A 23,771-nucleotide genomic window follows, 5' to 3' on the forward strand; every position below is an offset into this window, starting at 1 on the left:
GGTGGAAAGCTCATCCTTGTCCTGTGCACTCCTGAGCCTCAGTGTGAGCAGAGGAGCAGCCAGCAGCAGCACAGGGATTGCATGTTCCAAGTGCTGCTTCCCTGTTTTAAACCAAAAGGTGCCAGTTCCAGGGTAGGAGCTTCTGCAGTTGTTAGGGAAGTCATTATTCCACCTGTTTGAAAATCCAGGGGAGTTCACCTCAGTGCTCCTGCACCTTCCAGCGAGCACGTGTGACTTTTTTTGAGCTGTCTCATTACCAGGCTCTTCTCCTGAGCCATCATTTTCATTAGACAGCATTGTTGGAGGGAGCTCTCAGAGGCTGAGCTCTGATTTCAGCAGGGAGAGCGGTGGAGGGAGCCTCGTGTGGAGCCTGGACCAGGACCAGAGCCACAGAATCACTTCCAGGAGTTATCCTCGTTATTCTGTAGCCCCACAGCTTTGTCTGATCTTAATCCAGAATCATTAGTAACAAGCTGGCCTGAAAATCCTGTTTGTCAACATGGGGAAATGGGCCCTGTGAGGTTCCTGCTGTTGCCTCGTGGGGCAGCTGGACAAGTACAGCTTTAGTGTTCACAAGAAACCTTTGAGACATAAGAAACAGTAAAACTGTCCTTTTATAGTGTTCAATCTTCAATTTTGCTGTATTATTCAAAATATGAGCTTGTAGAGGATAATGCCCTGTCTGGCCTTGCTGAGAGCAGGTGCTGTGGTATAAATAAGCTCATGTTTCTGCAGCCTTTCTTAAGGCTGAGGAATTTTGGAATGACAGCACTAACATAAACACTGTTAAAGTCTGCTTTGTTCTTCTGTTGAGGTGGTGCATTTATTTAACTCAGCTTCAAGGTAAAAAAGCTTAATCCCTATAAGCTGTTTTAGCAAAACCCCCAAATTGGGTAATTCCTGTGTGACAGGCCAGCCTGCTGAGGTTGCTGCCACCCTGGGCCATAATTAGGAATAACTGGGTTAATGCTGTTTTGTAGACTGAGCTTGAACAGTGCATCTAGTGCTGAGTTTGGGGCTATCAGTTACCCAGCCCCTCTGTAAGCTTGGAAATCATCACTTGAGTGACTGACACTTGAATGTACAGAGGGATCAGGATCTGCTGCACTTACTAAATGAAGCTGATTTGTCTTCCTGCATCAGCAACTTAAAACTTTCTGTTTCTCAACATCACTGGATTGGGAAGAACTTTGAGTCCAGCCCCTCACACTGGTAATTAAGCATAATATATGCAGTATTTATCACAGTCTCCAGGTTGCTGCAGGTGTACAGAGCTCTTAGTGCTGCCTGTGTGTAATTGCAGTGGAAGGTGAGAAGTTAACATCTTAAAAGATCTCTGTTTCCCTTCCACACCTGCCTCTAATTTGCATGGCAATTGAGGAAAAGTGAGTCTAAATCAAAATAAATGTTCTGTTGCTAATTTTTGTCTATTCCTGGAAGAGGCAGGCAGGAGGGAGGTGGCATCTTTGCCATCTAGATTGAGGAAAACCCAGCTGGGTTGCAGCTTTGTGTTGTTTGAAACGTCCAGGGACATTGGGCTGGTTGCCTTTGAAATGAGCAATTAGAAGGTGCTGTATTTAGGGCCATTATTGGAGTGATGTTGTTAATGGGGGTTTTGGATTGGTTTGGTGGGACACATGTTAAATGTTCCAATCTCAGAGGCCCTGCTTGTCCTAGGAAGAAGTTTTGGAGTTCGATACCTGAGATCCAGGAGTAGGTGTTCACATCCCCAGCTGTTTTACTGGAGCAGATCTGTAAGGGAGGGAAGGTGATTTTGGAGTGGGTGAGAAGGTGGCTGGTTTTTGGGAGGGGAACCCATGGAGATGAAATCCCTGTGCTGCCCAGGCTGCAGCAGGAGATGCCCTCCTTCCCTGCCCCGCAGGCAGGACGTGCTGTGCAGGGAAAGCTGCTGGCAGAGAGGCAATTGGAAAAAGGCTTAAATTAAACTTAATCAGGCACAGCAGCCCTGTGAAGGGCCAGATCCTGTGCCTGGTACATGCACGAGCTCCTATTTCTGTCTGTAGCTTCGGAGAAAACAATGTTGGCATCAGAGATGTGAGCAGAAAGCCGCCTTTTCATCCCTCCTGCACGTAATTTCTGACAGTTTTTCTCCCCCTCTCTTTTATCTTCACTGTTGTTTGTTTTTTTCCCTCTTTGAAGACTTTTCTATTGAATTTAAAATCTCAAGATTTAAACTGTATGTAGACATAATTGTGTCTCTTCCTATTTACTTAGTCTTGCTACTTGTTATCCGTGCAATATTAGCAATGACACTTTTTCCTGGGCAGGGTTGTCAGTGCCATTTTTTCATATGAAAAAAAGGGGGGGAAAAGGAGGAGTATTTTGAATAGAAAACTCGACTTACTTCAATAAAAGTAGGCAGGTGGTGTGTTTAATATGTTAACCCCCATTCTATGGATTTGTTTTACAGCCCTTCTGTCTTGAGATGGTAAAAGACTGGAAGGGAATTAAGGAGACCAAAGGAAGTCCCTTGACATTTTTATGTGCTGAAGTAACAGGCAGGCAATCTTGCTTTATACAATGCTGTCTTCCTGGGTAGAACAATTAGTGTTAATGTGGTAATGATAATTGTTTCTGTAAATTATTCTTAATTAACTATTTATGTAATAAGACACTTAAGGATCTGTATTTAACAATTTTGAGGGTTTTTTTCCCCTGCTAATTGGCTTCCCTATATATTTCTTTCCTGAGCTAGTGACTGTTTTCTATTCTGGTTATTAACTGTGTGACATTCAAGCTTAAAATTTGGTATAGATAATCCTTAATTAACACAAAATGGTGCATAAATGATCAAGAAACAGGTGGGTTCCTTCCTTTAACTGTATTGTAATTGCAGAATGCTGCAATTTCAGGGAAGTTACCCAAGTTCTAAGGCAGATCCCAGCTTGTGGGGCCACTGCTACCACCCAGAATCATCACCCCATTTCAGCAGGTGCCTCCCAGATGTTAAACTTTATGATGTGCCAGATGTGGAAGTGCCTCTTTGGGAATCTTCTGTATTCAACTGAGGATATAAGAGGAAAGGGGGAAAAGTGTTTGAGACAAGAGCTTCAGGGCAGTCGGTTTGTGGTGGTATTTAAGCAAGCAGAGAGTAAAAATGGGTGATCTCCTTCCTCATTTGATGCTGCCTGATACATTTTGTAGGGGTTTTGGAACAAGGTAACAGGGAGGGAATAGCCTGCTATGCCATGTGCTCTTTAATTAGTTCCCATTGTTCTGGTTTGGGCTTTCTTCATCTTGAAAATGTCACCTGCTGCCCTGCTCTTTCCTCGTGTTTTTTTTTTCACTTGCCTCTATGTGAAGCATATACCAATATTTTATGTACATAATTGGTCTGAGGTTCTGTATACTGCCTGATATAAAGTGCACATTCTCCTCTTCACTGTGGTTTATGTTTATTGCACTCACTGCATTGCTTTATGTGCACAGTGTGTTTATGGAATGTGTGGTGCAGGCAGAGATGTTATATTCCATTCTTAGCATCATTAGTGCTGTTTTCTTCATCAATTTTCATCAAGCTATAGTTTAATTTAATTCACTTCATTATTTTGCAAAGTAGCTCTTATCTGTTGGATTTCCCTTCTGTTGCTTTAAAAACCAGTAATGTCTCAAAACAGTGAGAACTTAAATATTTTTAGCTTTATTTTTCTTTTTTTTTGACATGTTCTGAGGATCCTAGGATTTCTGTAATACAGCCAATCAGTTAAAGCCAAATACTGATAGCTTTACAAGTTAATTAGCACCTCAGTTCATCAGCACTCACACTCAAATTAATACTGGAGTGAGCGTCTCAGAATCTTATCTCCCATTTGCATTTTGTGAAATTGATTTTGCAATATGTTAATTTTTATTGTGTGCAGAGCCTGTTTAATTTTCGGTGCTATTATTTTTTGACCTGTTTAAACTTGGGGCCTAAAACCTTACAGGAATTGGTTTGTTTGAGCTTGTGTGAAGAATATGGAAAATTCAGTCCATTGCTAGGATTTATTCTGATTAAACAGCACTGACTTATTATTTCCCTACTCAGTCACTTGGAAAGTAGGTGGGTTTTTTACTATTTTGGGTTCTTTTAAAGTGTTTGCAGCTTAGGGCTCTTGATGTAAATAAAAGGAATATTTGACTAAAATAGGAAAAATAACTTTAACCTAATCAAGCCCTAGTTGTCTGAATTAGTAACACCTTCAATAATTAAGATACTCTGCGGAAGTAAGAAGCTAATTATGTTCAATTATAAGGAATAATCATCATATTTAGTCCATTGCATCTTTAGATTTTTCACTGCATAGGCTTTTTTTTTCAAATACTGAAAGAAATGGTAGGGAGACATTTTTACACTGGGTGGTGAGCTCTGGTGTATCTGAGAACAAATAATTGGAACTTCAGAGGCTCGATATTTTGGGAAGAGTACAGATAATTACTATTTACTGTTGTCTCCTCAGCTGCAGCACACCAAGAAAAAGGAGCTAATTTCAATTACTCTTTCTTTAGAGATGGTTACTGGGGGAACACTTCATCAAGGGTAGTTTGCTGCTGCAGAAGATTTTATCCAAGTGCTTGGGAAGCCAAAAGCTTTTTGGTGATCCTGCTGCTGCAGGGTCAGAGAAGGAGAATCCTTTGAGTCACAGGTCTAATTTTACATCCCTGCAGTGCTGCTGAGGGTTGAATGTGCTGCAGATGCATCAGTACTGCTCTGCTGGCTAAAAATCCCCACTCTAAGTTATCCCAAACATCAGCACGGGGACTTAGGAGTGTGTTGAAAGAGGAAGGCAGGGCTGTGTCTCTCAAGAGCACTGCTGGTGTGGGTTTTGGTTTTTAGGAGAATTCTTCAGGGGTTTTAGCTGTGTACTGCACCATTGTGACTTCCTTTGGCGTTCTTGGGTGTCGGAACCCTGGCCTGGTTCAGGGCTCCGTGTGGTGGAAAAGTCTCTCCTCCAACCCGAGCTTCCAAAGAAAACTCAGCAGTCTGTTGTTCGGTCTCAAGGCAGTTTATTGTGAGTTATCTAAAAGATTTTCTTCTCAGACTGCTGTGGTTTGCTCACAGCTCAGGCAGAGGCACACACACACCCTGACATCCTCTCTGACTCCCGACTGCTGCTTCTCTCCCCGCCCAGGGCTGCTGCTGTCTTTTAGATGATCTATTACGTGATTCATGTTGATAATTTCTCCCCAATACCTACTACCTATATTAAGTGGTGCTTTTCTACTCTAAACCAATCCATGAGTGCCAACATCACCAAGAACATGGAGGCAAGGAAGAAGAAAGAGGAGGAACAGGACCGGCCTAAATTCCTCCATTTTAAAACTTCTGACCCCCATGTACAAAGTAAAAACCCCCCTGTACAGGTGTTAAAACCCCCCTGTACAATACTAAAAACTTCTCCCCTCTACTTTATTACTACTTCTACTATAATATCTAAACTTTTGTGACTCCTTGTTGCACCTTCAAAGTTGGTAAATCATTCCATGGCTCAAACCCAAAATCACAGCTGTTTCCAGCTGCCTGCCAGGGTCTCAAATGCTTCTGACGAGGGCCCGGAACATCCAAAAATGTCTGATGGACATTTTGAGTTCCGATGGGAGGTGGGAGAGATTGATTGGCTGGGTGCTGGAGTAGAGATTGGATCAAAATTTATTGAACAGGATACAGATAAATGTTTTTTCTTTTAATCAAGGTTGATTAAATTACAATCAGAAGGATGTCTCTGCTCCCTTAGGCACATGCCAACCTTGTTATCATCTCAAATTCATCCAGCCTTTCAAGAGGGGGTTTTATTAGCTGTTCCTAATCCCCAGGTAATTACTGTAGACCGAGATATTTGTAGAGAACATTTTGAGTGAGGGAAAGGGGTTCACAAGACATCACAGGCCTGAATAAATTCTGTGACAGCAATTCCTGCTCCGATTTCCAGTCCCTGGCTCCTGGAACCCTCCTGGGCTGTGCCCCTTTCCTGGGCACAGAGCAAGTGTTCCTCCTTTTCTCCAGCACCAGCACTGCAGGAAAAGGGATGATTTGGATGATTGGCGCCGCTGCCCTTTTATAAAACAGCCTCATGATTGCACGAGGTAGGAAAAGCAGCAGGATCATTAATTCCTTCAGGTTTCCACTTGCTTTCATTGCAGCTGCCTCCAGAAAAAAGGTTCCTATTTCTGAGCTTTCTGTATTTCAGAAATCAGCAGATTTTGTGGGGAACTTTTATGACAGTGACAATAAAACAAAAGCAGGCAATCAAAGCTAGACTGTTTTATATACTTTGGTGTTATTCACTTGCTTATACGATGCTCCCTAAAAACCAGACTACCTGCTCACACCTATTCCAGTTTTAAAGGAAAATGCAATTGCTACTGCAAACAGAGAAATTAATCATAACTGGCTTGTTCTACAAAACACACTCTCAGCGATGGGAAAGGTCTGATTTTTTTTTTTGTTTAATTTTTTTCCCTCTCAAATAAGGAAACTTAAATTACTTAAGGGACTACTTAGCTTCCACTGGTGCAATTAGATTAACATAGGAGGAATTTTGATTTATTTCCAGAAATGAATGTATGTTTCTAGGTCAGCAACTCTATTTAGAACAAAAGATCTTAAGGTTTTTTTCCCCAAAATAAATCCAAATGTAATGTTGTCTAGGCTGCTCTCCATTTGAATTTCAGTTTAATCTTCATCTTATTTTATTTCCGTTTTCTTGAGTAGTGCAAAAGTGTTAAAGTTCAAAAGAAATACATGAATTGGGAAAGAGGGGAAGGGATAATAAAATGATGAAGTTAGTCACCCTGAGCCAGTACCATAAGCCAGGTAGAGGGGCAGGGATGTTCACTAAGAATAAGAGCCAGAGCAGTAGAACTAAAAGTTAACAGTGAAGCCATGAAAGGTAGGATGCTAGTGAATAACTGGACAACAAAAGCAGATCCAACTCAGTGTTGATGACATAAACCAGTCCATATAGAGGAAAAACAGTAATACATGACTCCTTCTCAGTGCACCAAAACCAGATTTCTGGATTTGGCCCCTTGTATGCAGTCTGGAGGCATATATTATATTTATCAATGTTTTCAATTGAAACAAAATGAAATGTGCATTATATTGCAGTCTGTGTGTGTCTGGTTTGGTAAAATTTATCTGTTGACAAACTTTATAACAGAATTGTTAAAAAGTGACCTCTGGAGAAATGAAAAATCAAAGAATTGAGCCTCTCTTCAAATATTCAGGCTGCCATGTGAGAGTGAAAATTAACTAATGTTGCTTATGGAAAACTAGCCTCTAGCAAACTCTTACATGTAAATTTTGAGGAAGTTATATATATATCTATGCTGGTTAAAAATAATCTTACCCATATTCAGTATAATACACCTTCTTTTTGATAACTAAGCTGTCCATGGGGATGTATGGTAGGTTTTGGTTAAAAAACAACCTTAACCCCTAAAAATGTCCCAACTCTTCCCCCTCCCCCAAGAATTCCTTGCTCAGTCCTTGAATACCAGATCAGGATCCAGTCTGGGCTCACCTGTGGAACCTTCTGCCGGTCACAGCCACTTCTGGCTGCAGCTGCAAAGATTTATGACTAAGATAACACCAGAGTATCTGAATTTACAGCCTGATAGTTAATTAATTCTCTGTGCACCATGTGCTGTAGTTCACATCTAAACAGTGGTTGGAAAGCAAAATAATCCCCCACAGCAGATTTGGACATATCCTGAGGGCTCTCCTGTTTCCATCTCAAGAGTGGGATGCTCTGCTCTTGTGTTTCAGCTCCTTGGAGGGTATTAAAACATGACCTGCTGTATCTAAACATGGTTTATCTCCACTGCCAGTGATGCAATGGAGTCTCAATACTAACCTGGAATACAGTTTAGCCTCTTTTTGCATTCATGCTTGATTTTGTGCACCTTTTTTCTTGCTGGTCATGTCAGCAGAATATCTCCACTGAATTATGGTTATTTAATCAAGGTCTGTGCATTATTATACAAGCCCCTTCATTCAGCTTTGTCCTGAAAAACTGACTGAAATGTTTTTAATCTGCAATGGAATTGAATGAGCTTCTGATACATTAAATCCAGTCGTGCATCCTGCACCTCTCCCTGGTGTCATGCAAATGTGAAACAGGAGCTACATGTCCAGCAGGCCTTGCTACTGGAAGCCAGAGAGATTTTCTACATCAGTAACAAAGGAATACAAAATTCAGAATCCTTTCCACCAACACTGATGCATCTTTTTTAGTGGATCCTGCAGATGTTAGCTTTCAAACATCTGTTTCTCCTCGTGTTTCTTTCCTCAGCATCTTGGATCACAGTTGAGCTGGTGCTGCGGCACCAGCTTGGGACCACCAGACTTGCTGGTTTAGCAATTACATCTGGTTTTATTCCAAACTATAGTTTTGTCCAGCTGTCTTTTAAAACCATTCCTATGAGTTGCTAGGATACATTTCTAAAAGTGGAAATAGTGTTTACACCGCTTCAGTGTGAAAAATCTTTGTATATCACTTAATTCTTTGCCAAGGCTTCGTTACAAGGCAGTGCTGAAGTTTACCAAGCTCTCCAACTTGTCATCCAATCCTGTTTCTTTGTTTGTGGTAATCAGAGAAATGGTGGCTGATTAAATGAATCCTGTTTTGTCTGCTGTTATTAACTCCTTTCCTGAGCAGGGCTGTTATTCAGAGGGATGTTTAGTCAGCTCAATCCTGACCAAGGCCAGTCCTGCACGTGTGGGCTCTTTTTTGTGCATCCTCCAGCCCTCAGAGATCTCTGTGACTTCCCCTGGATTGGCTCCAAGTCCTTCTTATGTTGAGGGCCCCAGAGCTGGAAATCAAATCATCTGAATCAAAATCAAAAATCAACACATTTTCCTAAGGAAGGTTGTAGGCAAGGAACTTGAAACTTGTGCAAGTGAAGGATGGGCAGCACACACCACCAAAAAGCAAGTGTCAGAGATTGCCCAAGTTCTGCATGATTTTTAAACTTCTGATGGCCAAAATATGATTCCAAGGATGAAGTCTTCCTCATTTTACAACATCTGCTATAATTTGCCTTGTCTCGCATTGTTAATTTTTCTAAAATGTGAAGGGTTTTTGACATAACAGTAGTCTCCTTACTATAAAACCTATACAGTAGAAATAGGTTTTAACACCTAAATTTCTATTTTGATCAGCCATTTCAGGCTCCATGTTGATTCTTTTAATATCAAATAGGGTTTTTGTGGGGGGCATCATGTAAGAAAGTGATTGAAGAAAGAACTGGCATTTAAACCTTGAAAGAGTTTTTCTTAAATGATAGTTCTGAGATTAGACTTGTTAGCCACCATTGTGATTCTTTCAAACCAGCCCAACAGGCCTTGAAATAAATGCTGTGGATGTAATCAACAATCAGATTACACTGAATGCCCACAGACTCCACCAGAAAGGTCTAAGGGAAAACAATTACAGATGAAACAAAACATAGCATTTAAATCCCTGCATGAGAAGCAGCCACACAAAGGAAACACAGATCGTGGTTTAATTACCAGGGTGGAAGAATGTTTAGAAAATTAATATTAGGATGCTGGCAGTTGAAAGCATTTAAAAGTGTTAATGCCCCCCCTTGTATTCCCATTGATTAAAAAGGTCACTGACAGAACACAGCTCTGTGCATACTCCAGCAAACATGGGAGTGATGGCTACAGTGATTTTGTGCAGCTCCTGCAGGTGTCAGAGGACAGAGGGCTCAAGAGTGGTTGAAATGGTCCCCAGAAACACACATTTTTATTTAAAAGCTTATAAAAGGAGCTGCATAGTTGGTGAATTTCATCCTCTCATGATTTTTTCAGGTGTAGCCTTTCTAGCTCAGTTGTATCAAGGTGAATGATGGTTCAAGTCGTGCACAGAGGTGACCACCAAAAAGTTTAAACTCTCTCTGTTGTGCAGGGAAAGTTCCTAAACTGATGAAATGTAAAGCCATTCCTTCCATTCTGTCCTGGAAATAAAGAATCTTAGAGACAGACTCACATTAGTTGTTGCAGGTGACTGAGGAGGAGGATGTGCACAGCGTCTCTGTGTCCTTTGGACCTCTCTGGGGGCATTGCTGGGTGCTCTCTTTTTATTTTCATTTTCCACTGTGGTGCTGGAATGGCAGGAAACAAAACACAGTGAAGACAAGAATTAGGCTCATCATTTTTTGCCTCAGGAATGGTAGTACTATACAATTTCCTTTGTACCTCCTGGCAGTGTATTAAAAGATGAAGTGTAAGCTTAGGCAGCATTTGACTGGGGAGAAAAGTTTAAAGATTTTACTTCTCCCAAGCCTTTTTTTGGATATTTAGTAGGGATATGGTGGGTACAATATGGAATCTGATGTGGGGACTGGTAAAAGCAAGAGAAATCCACAGGTAATTTGAATGCTGCAGCAAGGTCGGTGCAGTGAAGGAAATGGAGATCCTGAAGAACTTTCTTTGGTTGCAGCAGCACTGAAAACCTTGGAGTTGTCACTTGCTCTTGAATTTATGTGATCCACTGGTCAGAGCTGGGCTCAGCAGGGTCATGAGGTGATTCCCAGAGAAGCTGTGGCTGCCCCATCCCTAGAAGTGTTCAAGGCCAGGTTGGACAGGGCTTGCAGCAAGCTGAGATAGTGGGAGATGGCCGATGGGTTGATTCCATGATCCATGAACTTTTCCACCCCCTGGTACTGCAGGAGTTTTGCCTGCAGCTTGGAGTTGTTCCTGATCTCTCCCTGGGAGGAGTTGGATCTTGTGGAGCATGTGGATAGTGACATCCATTAAAATCCATCCCCCTTTCCTCCTGGCAATCTCAATTTGGCTGGAAGGACTCCTGTGCACTGAGGGACCAGGGAAGCCTGGTTTCTTTGGTTTTCATGTTGAGCTAAACTCTAAGAAAAGACAAGGCTCAAGTGAGGCCTCTCCTCAGCACATCCATCCACAGGATGAATCTCTTCTACTGCACCATCTATTTCCCCCTGCCTGGTAAAGTGCAAAAATCATAACATAGATGAGACTTGACTGAAATTGGCCCGAAGGTTCACGTGTGAATCCAGGCATGAGAAGGGAGGATGGGAGTTTCCATTGCTCTGCACATTCCCACATAACACCCAGGGAGTGTCTGGCTGTGTTCCTTGTTTCCTTGAGAAACCAGACTAAAAATAACAGCAAATAGGAAATGAAAACAATTCTGTTACTACATAGTACATTGCAAGGAAAAAAAAACATTCTCCACATCTCTGGATTAGCAGAATGTTTGAAGCTGTGATAACCCAGTTGTTAACAACCATCATTTAGATGTGGGTTGGTTTTTTTTTTTTCTTCCCATAAATATGACTTATTTGAAGTACGTTGAATTAGAAAACTCATGAATAAATATTTTGACATAATCAGAATTATATGGCTAGAAATTGACCTACTTTGCATGACAGATGCTTGAGAATCCCCCAGCTAATAGCAGACTAACCTGGCACAGCAATACCCAATTTTATAATATTCTAAGCTGCATAGAGACATTAAATTATTAGATTGTTGGGTTTTTTGCACGGAGATTAGACACAGTCAATTTTGTTTGTAAATGAGTAAGTTATAGTCAAGTTATTGAGGAGGCCTTGGGGTGCAGTCCAGAGAAGGATTCCTGCATCATTTGATCAGTGTTTTCAGCATGGTCTCGAAAAATCTGTTAGAGATAGAAATAGCCAGCAAATCTTGATGGTATCAGCAGCCAAATAATGAGAGCATTACACCAAGTAGACAGGTCTTTTCGGAAGATAAGCACAACTGCAAGAGGAATAATAATGTTTTAAAAATCTGGTAATATTTTGATGGTGTAAATAGAATCTGCTTTTCCCCCTGCAGCTGCTCCTTTTGCCAAGTGTTGATTTCAGCAGACTGATTTTATCTGCATGTCCTTTCAGTTAATATGACAAGGATTTTCTATAGGTTAAGTTAACAGAGAACTCTGACCTTGGGAAAAGAGTCTTCTCAGTTTAGGTTTATATGGATTCTTATAAAAAAATCATCTAATCATCTCCCTTTATTATTTTAACAAACACAGGTGATGAAACATTTTAGGTGCTTATTGCACAGAATAGAGTTTTCAAGCTTCATAAGTTTTTGTTGTTCAGTTCTAGCACAAGTAATAATAGTGATTTTATTTGTAAAGTATCATGCTTTTTATTTTTAGTGGGGGAAAAGTACCTTTTTCATGGCTCAGTTTCAGCAAAGATAACCCTCCTTTTATTAAATCCATGCAATGAAAAATAATAGCATATCCCATTTTAGTAGCCCCTTTATTCGCTTCCCCATTGTTTTCTCTGTTTTCAAAGAATCTCTGCAGATTAAGTCGACTTTGTTCAGACTTTTTTCCTCAAGGTCTTCAGGGGAATGTTTTGCTCTCTTGTAATGAACTCTTGTTAGCACAAAGGTAGTAAAACCACGTGTATCATATTGGCAGATCTGTTCTCTTCCCAGCCTGAAGCAGGACCAGGCTGAGACAGCTCCTATCCTCTATCAGCTGCTTAAAACTTCCTAGAACTAGCTTAAACTGTCCCTTTAGCACCCATATTTCTTCCAAAAAGGAGGCAGTTCAGTCATCGTTGCAGTGCCCAGCTGCCAGACCCAGCACTGTGGGCTGCAAGCAGAGATTCCTTCAGGTGCAGCTCAGCTGGGGATGGAGCTCCTCCTTTCAGGGAATAAAGGCATCCTTTTAAAAGAGAGTCCTGTTTGCAGGACACTGATTTGCAGCTGGATTTGGATTCTTTGGAAGCCTCACCCAAGGGCAAGAGACAGAGGTGATTACTTGGGTTGGTCACAGTCACTGCTTTAAGAGCTTCTGTCTGGCAGTGTTTGGAGGAGTGTTGGCAGTGATTTTCTTCTGGTTGCTCTTCAGGTGATCAGGTTTGAAACACTGGGCTGCTCTGCAGGTGGCTCAGCAAATGTGTTAAAATTCATAAAGTTTTGGCACTTGACTTCAGTATTTTGTCCTGCTTCTTCTCACACACCTGTAGGCTTTTTGGATTCAGACAGGGTCACTTGGGTCCTTGTGCTCTTGCAAATCAGATCATCTACTCAATAGCTGAAGAAGTCTCCAAGTTTTCCCAGCTGGGGAAAGTTTCCTTTCCTCTTACTTGACACAGAGTTAGCTGGTGGGATTTGCTGGGTTTTTTTTATTGTATTTCCTTACTTTCTCAACATTTCTTTCTCGGTTCCCAAACACTTTGGCTCCTTGATGCCTGATCAGTTCCAGGAGCAGAGGAGTTGTCCTGATGTGCTGATCCTCCGTGGCTTTGCACACACCAGAGATGTGCAAACCCCAGTTTCCTACCTCCGGAATCTCTCTGGCACAGGGGTGTTTTACTTCTTGTCAGCAGTTTGCCCAAGGGTGACTGCCAGCAGTAGTCTTTTCATTCCTGCCTCCTGCTGCCACTTTGACAATAGGAGCGGCAGCAGGAGGCAAAAATGAAAGGACCCGATTGAAAGAAGCACTTTGCCACTGTTGTAATTTCGAAATTGATGGCGTTTTTTAGCCCAAAGTCTCAGGAAAAAAGCTGCTTTCCTCTTTGCCTCCTATTGTTTTTCCAGCAGGGAGAGACATTCTCTGATGTTGCAGAGGCAGTGGGAAGCCAAAATGAAAATAATTTTCTTCCTGAAACATTGGATAACAAAATGTGAACAATTTCAGCAGGGAAAGAGTGGTTTGTTTTGTTTTTTCTTGACTGCCATGTGGTGAATACTGGTATTTCCATTTGACTACAGAAAATAAATAGCAGCTGCTTTTCTTACTGAGTTAATGTGATCTTAAGATCATTTCTAGACACCTGTTTACTATGGGGTTTTTTCTAGCATGACACTTTCATTCTTTTCCTTTTTTGGCATGAGAATAGGTGGTGTAGGGTGGGTGTGTAGTTCAGTTTGAGGCCATGTGCTGCCTTTAATGCCATGCTCTTGGAGCCAGGTTTTTAAGGCAGAAACTTACAGGTCTGCACATTCCAGAGGTGTGTTTTACACCAATCTTATCAGAACTACTAATAATGTAGTTGTCAGTAATGTACTAATAATGCAAATGTCAGGGCCACTAATTCCATTGGAAGAAAGATGAGGATTGTTCTGCAGTTGCACTGACATTTTCTGATGGAATCTTTTCTCAGTGGGGTCTGAAGTGGTTCTGGAGTTGAAGTGATGTGGGAGGTGGGGCTGGGGAGCTTTAATGCTTCAAGAGTGACTTTCACCTTCTCTCCCGGAAGACCAAGTTCTGTGATTTAGGTGAGGCTTTATTTGCATTGGGGAAGGTGGTGCCTTGTGAAGGCTGACCTAGAGCAGAGGCTGGACAGAGTTAAAGAATAAAGCAGGGATTTATTCAAAGGATCTCAATGGATCTACCTTGGGCAGCACCAGAGCCCAGCCAGGGCTGCACCCAAATGACCCAAAATGGTCCCAAAATGCACGAGCGCTCCCGGGGGCTCTCCCTGGGATCAGTTCTGCTCCATTGGCACCTTGGAGTTCATTGTCCCATTCCAGCTCCAGCCCAGGCAGCCCCATCCTGCTGGTTTTTCTCTCTCCAGCCCACGCTGTTTGTGCTCCTGGGCTGAGGTTTGGATCATTTGTCCTTGGTGCCCAGCTGGAGCAGGAATTGTTTTGTCTCCTTGCTCTATGAAGAGACTCAGCATCCCTTACTATGAAGCGTAGAACTACACACTAAAGCAGCCCATAATGTGAAAAATATAAAAGCCAAAACCTGAGGCATCAAAGGAAATCAGTGAAGGACCAGGAGCACAGCCCCCAGACTGTGCAGCTTGCAGATGTTCCCAGCCTGGTGTGATGCACGTTCTGCAGAGCACTGACATCAGCCTTCAGCAGGATGAAGTTCTGCATTGACAAAGGGGGTGGCTGGGAGGGGAGAGGTGGCTCTGGCACCATCCAGAGTGGTGCAAAGCCCCATTTCTGTGCCTGCACACAGCACTGGTGCAGGGGGGGCACAGTGGTGACAGGAGAGGGTGAAGTGTAAATCAATGAATGGCTTTGTTCTCCTGCTTTAGCTGTTACAGGCTATTGCTCTTGTCTTTGGGACTTTAGTGGCTGTAATTAGTTATCTTGAATGGAAAGGTTTTTTTTCTCTTATGGACGTGTGAGAAATTTGGGAATGTTAATCAGCAGAGCATAACCTTTTCTTAACTTGCTCTTTTTATAGTCCTGGGGAATTAACATTTATCTTAGGGCAGCACGGGAAACTGGTATTTGTATGAAGTGAACGGATTCTCCACCCTTTCTCCTTCCTTATACTTAACAAAAACTAAACTCTTTGGTAGGCTCATCAACAGAATATATTTTCTAGGCTTTGAAGTGTAAATTGTGAATTTGTGTGTCTTGACATGAGTTTGGGGCGCTGCTTGTAAACACGTGCGTGTCTGTGTCCTGGATTAGTGAAAGTCTCATTAAAATTGTTCTTGAAACCTACATACTTAAAGCCAGATATAGGGAAACACATAAAAACAGCTTGATTATTTTTTTAATGAGTTCTGAGCTCTTACAGTTTTTGTAGGATTAAAGAGGAATCAGGGAGGTCCAGCAACTCTGCAGATCTTATTGCATGTTCACATACCAAAATATTAATAAGATGCTTATCTGCAAATGATCAGTATTCCTCATGTTGCCTGATTTTTCATCTGCTTTAAGGTGATTCTCAGTGCTGTGGTGGAGCTTGAAAGGAAAAATTATTCAATCTGACTTTGTTCTGCCCCACAAGTTCAGATTTGGTTGGGAAATGACACGTTCTGGGGTTATTTAGCAGCCCCTTTGCACTGGGCTCTCCTTGCTGCTTTGGAGGTTGTGTACAGAGATTTTTGGCAGCAGATGGTATCAGCTGAGTGCCCCATTGGGACTGTTTTGCTCGTTCATGTAAGTACAGCTGTAACAGGTCCTTTGGTTTTCTGAGTGCTTGGGCTTTTACAATGCCCTATCCAAATGCAGCACACATATTAATGCAAATTAAGGATCACTGTAACATCAGTTACCTTTCCTTAGCTGGTTTTAGCTCAGAAACAACTGATTTCATCCTGACTCCCAGGCAAGTAGGTAAGGAATGAAACAGCTGATGACCCTGTTTTCCCAAGGGCTTTATGTACTTGACATTTTGGTGTCTGTTTGATTTAAACATTTACCCAAACTTTGAAACATTAGGTGAACAAATACTGCTAGACTATCTTCTGTCTCCCAAGGAGAGTCCAGAAATACCTGTCTTTGCCCTTCCCTTTTGGTTGTCCAGAAAACATCATTTTAATTCTCTAACAGCAGAAAATGGACTGCCAAGTTTCCCTGGTTTCACTTCTGGTCATTCCCTGGGGCTTACTGGACAAGGTTAGTACCCCAAAATGAAGTTTCATTGCAGGGTCTCATTTCACTTTAAATCAATGTAGAATTTGGAATTTCAGCTGCTTCTGCACACAGCCTGCAAAAAGCTCCTTTACAAAACGACTTTCAAAGATTTATGAAGACTTGCATGGTACAGAGGCTGAAAGGAAGTTTAATTACATTCAGCTTTTGGTCATTTCTGTGTCTGAAGATGCGCCCATATTCTGTCATCTCAAAAACCATCTAAGAAAATAAAATTGATCAGTGAGCCTTCTGGCTAAAAGGAAAATGAGTGCTTTGTCATCTGCCCGTGGAGCCTGGGTGCTCAATCACTGCCTTCTCTCGGGTGCTCAGCCCAGACTCTCCATCACTGAGATTTGTCCCAAGTTTTAATCAAACATTATTTTATACTGAGGCCTCCTCTATAAATAGCAGAACCCTTCCCCTGACATACTCACATGGACTTCATTGTAGAATAAAGAAATAATTAATTAATTTAATCCAGTCCATGCAACCGTTTTGCTTTGGAGATGGTAAAATGTGCATCGTGTTCATCTTGCATTAAGTGTTAAGATAAAAACTTGGCGAGTGCAAGTTGTTGTCACTTGATGAACAAATTTCTGCTTATAAAGCTGATCAAGGACAGCAAATAATATGGGAACATCTTGTTTCCTTGCAGAGGAGACTTGGTTCTAGGAGTGGGGCTGTGTAGGTGCCTTCAAGTACAGTAATTCTCAGGCTAATAATGCCAGAAGCCATAAAATCTCTCAGTTTGAGGTTTTCTGAACAGCAGCGCTGAATGATTGGGGAGTACTGCTGAGATGATAGCCTGAATGATGATTGAGTTTTCCTGGAGAGCCTTTATCTGTGCTTAAAATTGGAAGTAATGTTTTTAAATTAAACCATAATAGAAGTTCATTGAGCCTTTGGAGTGGTTTCTCTGTCCCCTCTTTACGTGGTTTATCATTTTCTGTAGGAGTATTCTCAATCTTTTAGTTCAGGACAAATTGTGCTGCTGTCAAAACAGGGCATTAAAAGCACCCCATAACAACACCTTGCAGAGTTTTTAGGACATTTTCTATCAATTGATGAAAGGAGAAGTTTGCACTCAGGTTGTGCCCATATACTGTAACTAAGCTCTTGTACAGCTAGTTACATAGAAAGAGGTGCTTATTCCTCACAAAATTTTAACATGCTTTTTAGGGTGGTGTCCTCATAAACATGTTGTATTTCATTCCATTAGTAGTTTTTTTTCAGCTGCTAGGGATTAGCCTTTATCACTGAAATAAAGTGTGAAATCCAAAGTGTGTCTTCATTTAAAAGACAGCAGTGCTTGATGTCATGAGCAAATCGTGCTACAACTGTGCTCTGGTCACTTGAGATGAAGTATTGATCTTGCAATTAAACTTTCAAGTATCTGTCCTTTTTAAAGAGAAGAAAAAAAGTTTAAAATGGTTAATTGCAAGAAGCTCATTTGAGAAATATTGGTAGAGGAAGAGAATACTAGCGCTGACACCAAAAGGTTAAATTTTGAGCACATAGCCTGCTAGGTACAATGTAGTTTCTTTTCTAAAATGTTATGTTAAAAGAGGAAAAAGATTTTCTGTGGCAGATCTGTGGATGCCCACAAGAGGGTTGGGCAGCTCTGCTCCTAAAGATGGTGACGAATGACCCAGCAACTCTGAGTTTACTAGAATATTTCAACAATTAGATTAACAGATGCCAGAAAAATCTGAGAACATGTGAAGGGTTCTCAGCTTTATAACCTCAAATAAACATTCTGCACGGAACTTTTTTACAGTAATGAAGAAAGAATTTCTGGGTTTGTGATAACACAATCCATCCCTATGTGTGATGGATCATTTTGAGCCCTCTGTCTTGGTCTTGAGGTTCTGTGAAGGCACTGAGGAAAATGTGCTGTCAAGGAGAGTAATCAGAGTTATCTTCATGATTCCTTTTAGTTCCTGCTGTACTGAAAGGCACATTTAATTGCATGTGAGTATTTTCTCTTTTACACCTGCTTATGTACTTAGGGCCTTTTTTTTCTAGGGGAATCTGTAGTTGATTAAAATTGCAGTGAGTTTTCTTGGGATAATTGACACCAAATGAACCTGTGCATCATGTGTATCTATATGTGCAAATAGATAAGATTATGCATGTGTATATATGTGTTTAGGTGCATATATATGCACAGCTAATGGGAAATACCTTTCACTTAGCAATTAATTTAGGAGTCTTCAATCTGTGTGGCATCTTAGAGGTCATTCTGCACCACATTGTTTTGTATTTTCCGCTGCGTTGATGCCATAAAAACCCATAAAAATGCTAATTGCCCCAGGAAGATGTAGGCTGTTTATAAGTGTGTATGGGATTGTTTTTCAGCCCTGTGATACAGGAGGAGGTGTTATTTCAGGTTTATAATTTGAATGTGTGCATAATTTGAATGGATACAACTTTGACAGTTTATTAGTTAGAAAAGAAGTAGAAAAGAAAAGACAGCACTGAAACGACAGTGTCGTTCTTCAGTGAATTGATTGCCAGGAGCATGTTATTGACTTTGGTGATAATATCATTATATATTTTACAGTCGTAAAATCAAGAAATTCAGATTATGCCCTGAGGGCTTCACACATTTAAATAAAGGATATAGCCATTTCCAGGGTTATTGGTTTAGATTAGCGGGTGCTACGAGGAATGCTGAGTGTGTTGTGGGCAGGACAGAAAGAGCAACAGTGCTCTCACTGCAGCGGGGCTTTGCTTTATTTTATTTTTCTATTCATGAAATACACTCACTTACAGATCCCCTGGGAGGATGAACAGCGTTTGCTCTAAACTTTAGCATATTAATACAGTGTTAGCTTGGTGTTCTGTGGGGCTGAGAGCTGAAATCAAGTGTAATCCTTGGCTCGTACCACGAGTGGGGATAAATGAGGGAACACTGGCTAAAATACACAGTGCCTGGGAAGCAAACCTGGGGTGAGCTGTAGGCTGAAGAGCAGTGTCAGAACCACATAAGCCGACACAAACACATCTCTCCCTCTTGGTGGCAAAGGCAGGGGATGGTGCTCCCTTGGGTGCAGCTTCCCAAGGAGCTCCAGTGCCTGTCCCTTGGGAGCCCCTCTGGAATTCAGCTCGGGCTGCTCCATCCTGGATCTTCCAACAAGCTCCTCTCCCTCTTGGACTGCTTCCAGTCACCCCTTGGGGCTGACTGGACTCGAGGCACGTGGGTTGAGCACTTGGGGTTTGGGTTTGGGGCTGTCTCCAGCTTGCTTGAAGGAGTCTCAGTTTAATTAAGGTATAGTGCCTTGAGTAAAAATGATTGACTGCATTCCAAGCCTGGTTTATGACTTCTATAGTAGCTTTAGGGAGATGGATAAAGTACCTAATGCTGATCATGCTGCTCAGCCTCTCTCCATTTCAGATGGGAGTTTGGGAGCACGTTGCATCACCCAGCTCTGGGCATTTATTGTTCTCTTAAAAGACTGTGAAAGTCCATGTGCAGTGTCACAGCTCCACAGCAAAGGTCATGTTTTCCTTCTCACGAAGAAGCAGGGAGTCCAGCTGGAACATACAGCTCCAGGGTGTGTGGTGACATCCACAAAAGTAGATAAAAATGAAATAATTACTCTTACATTTACATTCTAAGGGCCTCTGAGGACTATAAATCTGTACACTGCAAACAAAACTTTCCCTGGATCAAGATCAGCACATTATCTAATTGAAAGGGATCACCTTTTTAAACTGAATTTGTATGACTTCTTAGTGGGTTTTTAGCTTCTGCATTTTTTCTAATTTTTTGGCATGAGAATCAAATGGATTTTAATTTTGATAACCTTGCTCCATTTTGGATTGTAAATTGCTTGTGTTGAGTTAGGAACAAATGCCTTGGTTATATCTTATGAAAATCGTTTTGCTGATGAAAAGCACTTTGTAAGCATTTTAGAGCAAACCATTGGAAAGCACCCATTGATCTTGAATAGTTTTGATACAGACATTTAATTTAGGATCATTTCAGAATGGTGTAAAGGTACTGGTCTTTTGAAGAAGAACTCTGGGGATGTTCCTCCCTGTGCAGGAGGCAGGTAAAGAGCTACAGTGGACATCAGCTGCTTACCCAGAGTGATTTGGCATGGGTGCTGTTCTCTAGTCAAGAATTGCTAAAACAAGATTTCAGGAAATGTGTTATGGAGAGAGGAGTGGTTGTCATTAAACACAGGCTTCTAATTTTGCTGCAGATCATGGCCTAATAATGATTTCTGATCTCAAACCTCAGTGTTCCATAACACCTTCACAGGTGACTGTCCCTCTTTGAACCATGGAGATACTACCTAATCCCATGATGTGGCTTCACAGTATGGAAATAAAACTCAGTTCTGGCAGTAAGTGCATGCCTGTATCCAGAATAATTTTTTCCTTCCAGAGGCTGGGACCCATCCAGTGTGGTGGCAGGGATGGCTGGAGAGCCAGGCTTGATGGCAGAGCTCCACTGATAAAAGCAGGAGCTGCAAAGGAGCAGCAAAGCTTGACTCTGCTCATTACATGGAAGGAAAGATTCACTTCCCTGGGTGTGTTCCTGGCATGGGCACAGCCTCTGGTTTAGTAGTTTAATATTCTCACTCCCCCTCCTCTGAAGCCTAGGATGAATTACAGCCTTGTAATTCAGGCATCTCTTATTTATGCAGTTTCAAATGCAGAAAGAACCTTGTTCAAAAGCTGTCATTAAAAACCCCACCCTTTTGTTTCAATGATGAGATGTTTATGACAGTCTGGACTAGCTACTTTCTAAAGTGTCCAGGGTTCAAATGAAATATCACCCTCCCATAAATCTCACACACCTCATGGGTGCTGTAAAGTCAACTGCACTGACACTGTCACATGGTAATTTCCCAAGCAGGTAGGGAGTTTTCAGCACCAAAATTTGGTAATATGGGTGAATACAGATGAGAGGAGATGTGGGTGTGTGCTGAGGAGTGGTGGCTTGCAGATCTCTGACCCACAATATAGGGCAGTGTGCATGAGCTCTGCACGGGACATATGCTCTGGGGTTTCACGGATGAATTTGTAGTTCCAGCAATTTGCAGCTTCCACCGTGGTTTCAAATATCTACATCGTTTTCAGGCTGGTGATTTTTCCCAGTCATTTATCCCAAAAGCATTTCATCCTGCTTAATCTGGGTCATAATTGACATGGGACTTGTGCCGAAGCAGACACAGCCGTAAGTTGTGTTTGAGTGGGCCGCTAATGGCAGGGGTTTAGTTACGTGCAGTAAAACACAGCAGAGGTTGGAACAAGTAGAAATGTTAAAATAACAGATGAATGCAGGGTCACAGTCGCAACTTGGACCCAGAAAAGACTCTTGAGCACTTGACATGCTCCTGCTGTCAGCTCACAGCTGCCTTTGGCTCTCCCGAAGGCGTGAAGTTGGAAATTTCGGGTGAGGAAGCTGTTGGAATTGGATCGTATTTATTGCAAATCAACAGGATGTCTTTGCAAGTGCAAAAGACATATGGAAAAGTCCACTGTTATTGTTGTACTTTGTTGTGTCTCCAGATGTCTTCCCTCCTGCCCTGCTCCAGAGGCAGAAAGTGGGAAGTGAGTTTTTCATTGTTTCTAGCTGATAGTGCCAACATCTGCCTTGACGTTTCCCTGAGGAATGATATTAGCACTGCTGAGAGTTTCTGATTCATCACTTGTGTCCCATCTGCTTTTTTTTTTTTCTCCTTTTTAGATACATGATCATGTCAGAGCATGAAGTTTTAGCCCTGCTCAGTTATTTTGAGGGGTGAGAAGAAATCAAGGGAGACACTTGGGTGGCTGCTGAACTAGCAGCAGCACTTCAGAGCTGCCTTATTTTTAAAGGGCTACAAGTGAGGCATTAAAACATTGCTCTGAGCTGATGTTTTTCATTGAAAGAAATGGTATTTGTGAGCTCAAGCATACTTGAAGATCTCAAAATGCTTAAAATAGTTCTGTTTTCTTAATATATATTTAATCCATCTTTAATTCACAGTGCTTTACTCTGAGGGGAAGGGAACCAAATGAATATCTTCATTTGGAAGTGCTCTTTGCTGGTCATATATGCTCATCATAGTATTGTAAGGACTTAATTCCATAGTTAAGAACCTAACTGTTTGATAAACTTGGTAAGTGTGTAAATTAGCAAAGTTGGCCACTGTTGACTGCTAATGAAGGTGCCTTTAGTGGAAATAAAAAACAAAATAGGCTTTTTCCCCAAAGCTTCTTCTGTACTTCTTCTTATCAATAAACAGCTGTACAGTGTCAGATTATATTAATCTTCATATACTAATAAAATTTATTATATTAATGTTACTTTTTTTTAGTGATTTAATCTGACCTTTTAAATAGGAATGAGCTCTGGAGGAAGTTTGGGCTGGCATTCTCAAATGTAGACTAAGACTAGATCCTGACCTGTGGCTGCTTTATATCAGATTGTGGTTTTTTGTTCATTCTCTTACATGAGCTGGAAGAATCTGACCAGAGCCCTTAGGTGCCAGTAGTGTAAATTTTAGCAATGTCTGTCCATGTTTAGGGAAGGGTTTTTTTTGAGAATCTGTTGAGTCCAAGAAACTGAAAATTGTGTAATATCTCACCGTTCTGCCTGCTTCTTTGTGCTTTGGCTGTTGTTTGTTTGGTGCCAGTTATTTACAGCTCACTCCTGTGTTTTTTTGAGATCCTAGCAAAAAATTCCACAGGCAGCTGCAAAATATATGTTTAAGCAATTTTAGGAAGACTGATTCCCTAACTAACGTTTTTCTTCCAGCTGAGACACAGTAAAAACTGTTCCTGTAGGTATTGAGGGAAGGGGGGAAAGTTTTCCTGACAGAGATGTCTCTTTTGTGGGTTGTTGTGGTGACACAGTCACATGGTTCAGGTACTTTAGGTACCTTGGTGTCATGGTTTAACCTCAGCTGACAACAAAGCACCATGCAGGCACTCACTCCCCCTCCCAGCTGTATGGGGGGAAGAGAATTGGAAGGGTAAAAGGGAGAGAATTTGTGGGTGGAGATAAAAATAGTTTAATAGTTTAAATGCTACTACTACTTCTACTACTATTATGACTACTACTGTAAGGAAAATAAAATAGCAGAAAAAAGAGAGAACTAAAACCTAAGCATTTTTATTAAGAAACTTATTTTTTGCCTTTTTTAAGCTTCTCAGGGTGAGCCTGTGAGAGCAGCCTTTGCCAGTTATGTTGTTTCTGTGTATGTTTATGTGCAAAAAGAGTAGAACCAGGAGTTTTAAAGCATCATTGTTCTGTAGACAAGCAATAAAATTTGTCCACCTTTCAAATGTTAGTAGTGTAAATACTGCTTAGATGAGTCATTTTATAAGGAAATAGCAGCATGTTAAAGTTTTGTCTGCAAAACGTAGAATTCTCCTGTGTGTTGGAATTGAAACTACTCATACAGATCACAAGTTT

At 41.4% G+C, this 23,771-nt stretch overlaps 1 protein-coding gene across 35 annotated transcripts in view; it reads left to right on the top strand.

The window, feature by feature from the left end:
- DAB1 (DAB adaptor protein 1) overlaps positions 1-23,771 on the top strand; it is a 418,779-nt gene that overhangs the window by 338,104 nt on the left and 56,904 nt on the right. The gene's annotated exons all lie outside the window — the stretch shown is intronic.

This window comes from Lonchura striata, chromosome 8 (genome assembly GCF_050655825.1).
Source record: "Lonchura striata isolate lonStrDom1 chromosome 8, ASM5065582v1, whole genome shotgun sequence".
NCBI classification, from domain to species: Eukaryota; Metazoa; Chordata; class Aves; order Passeriformes; family Estrildidae; genus Lonchura; species Lonchura striata.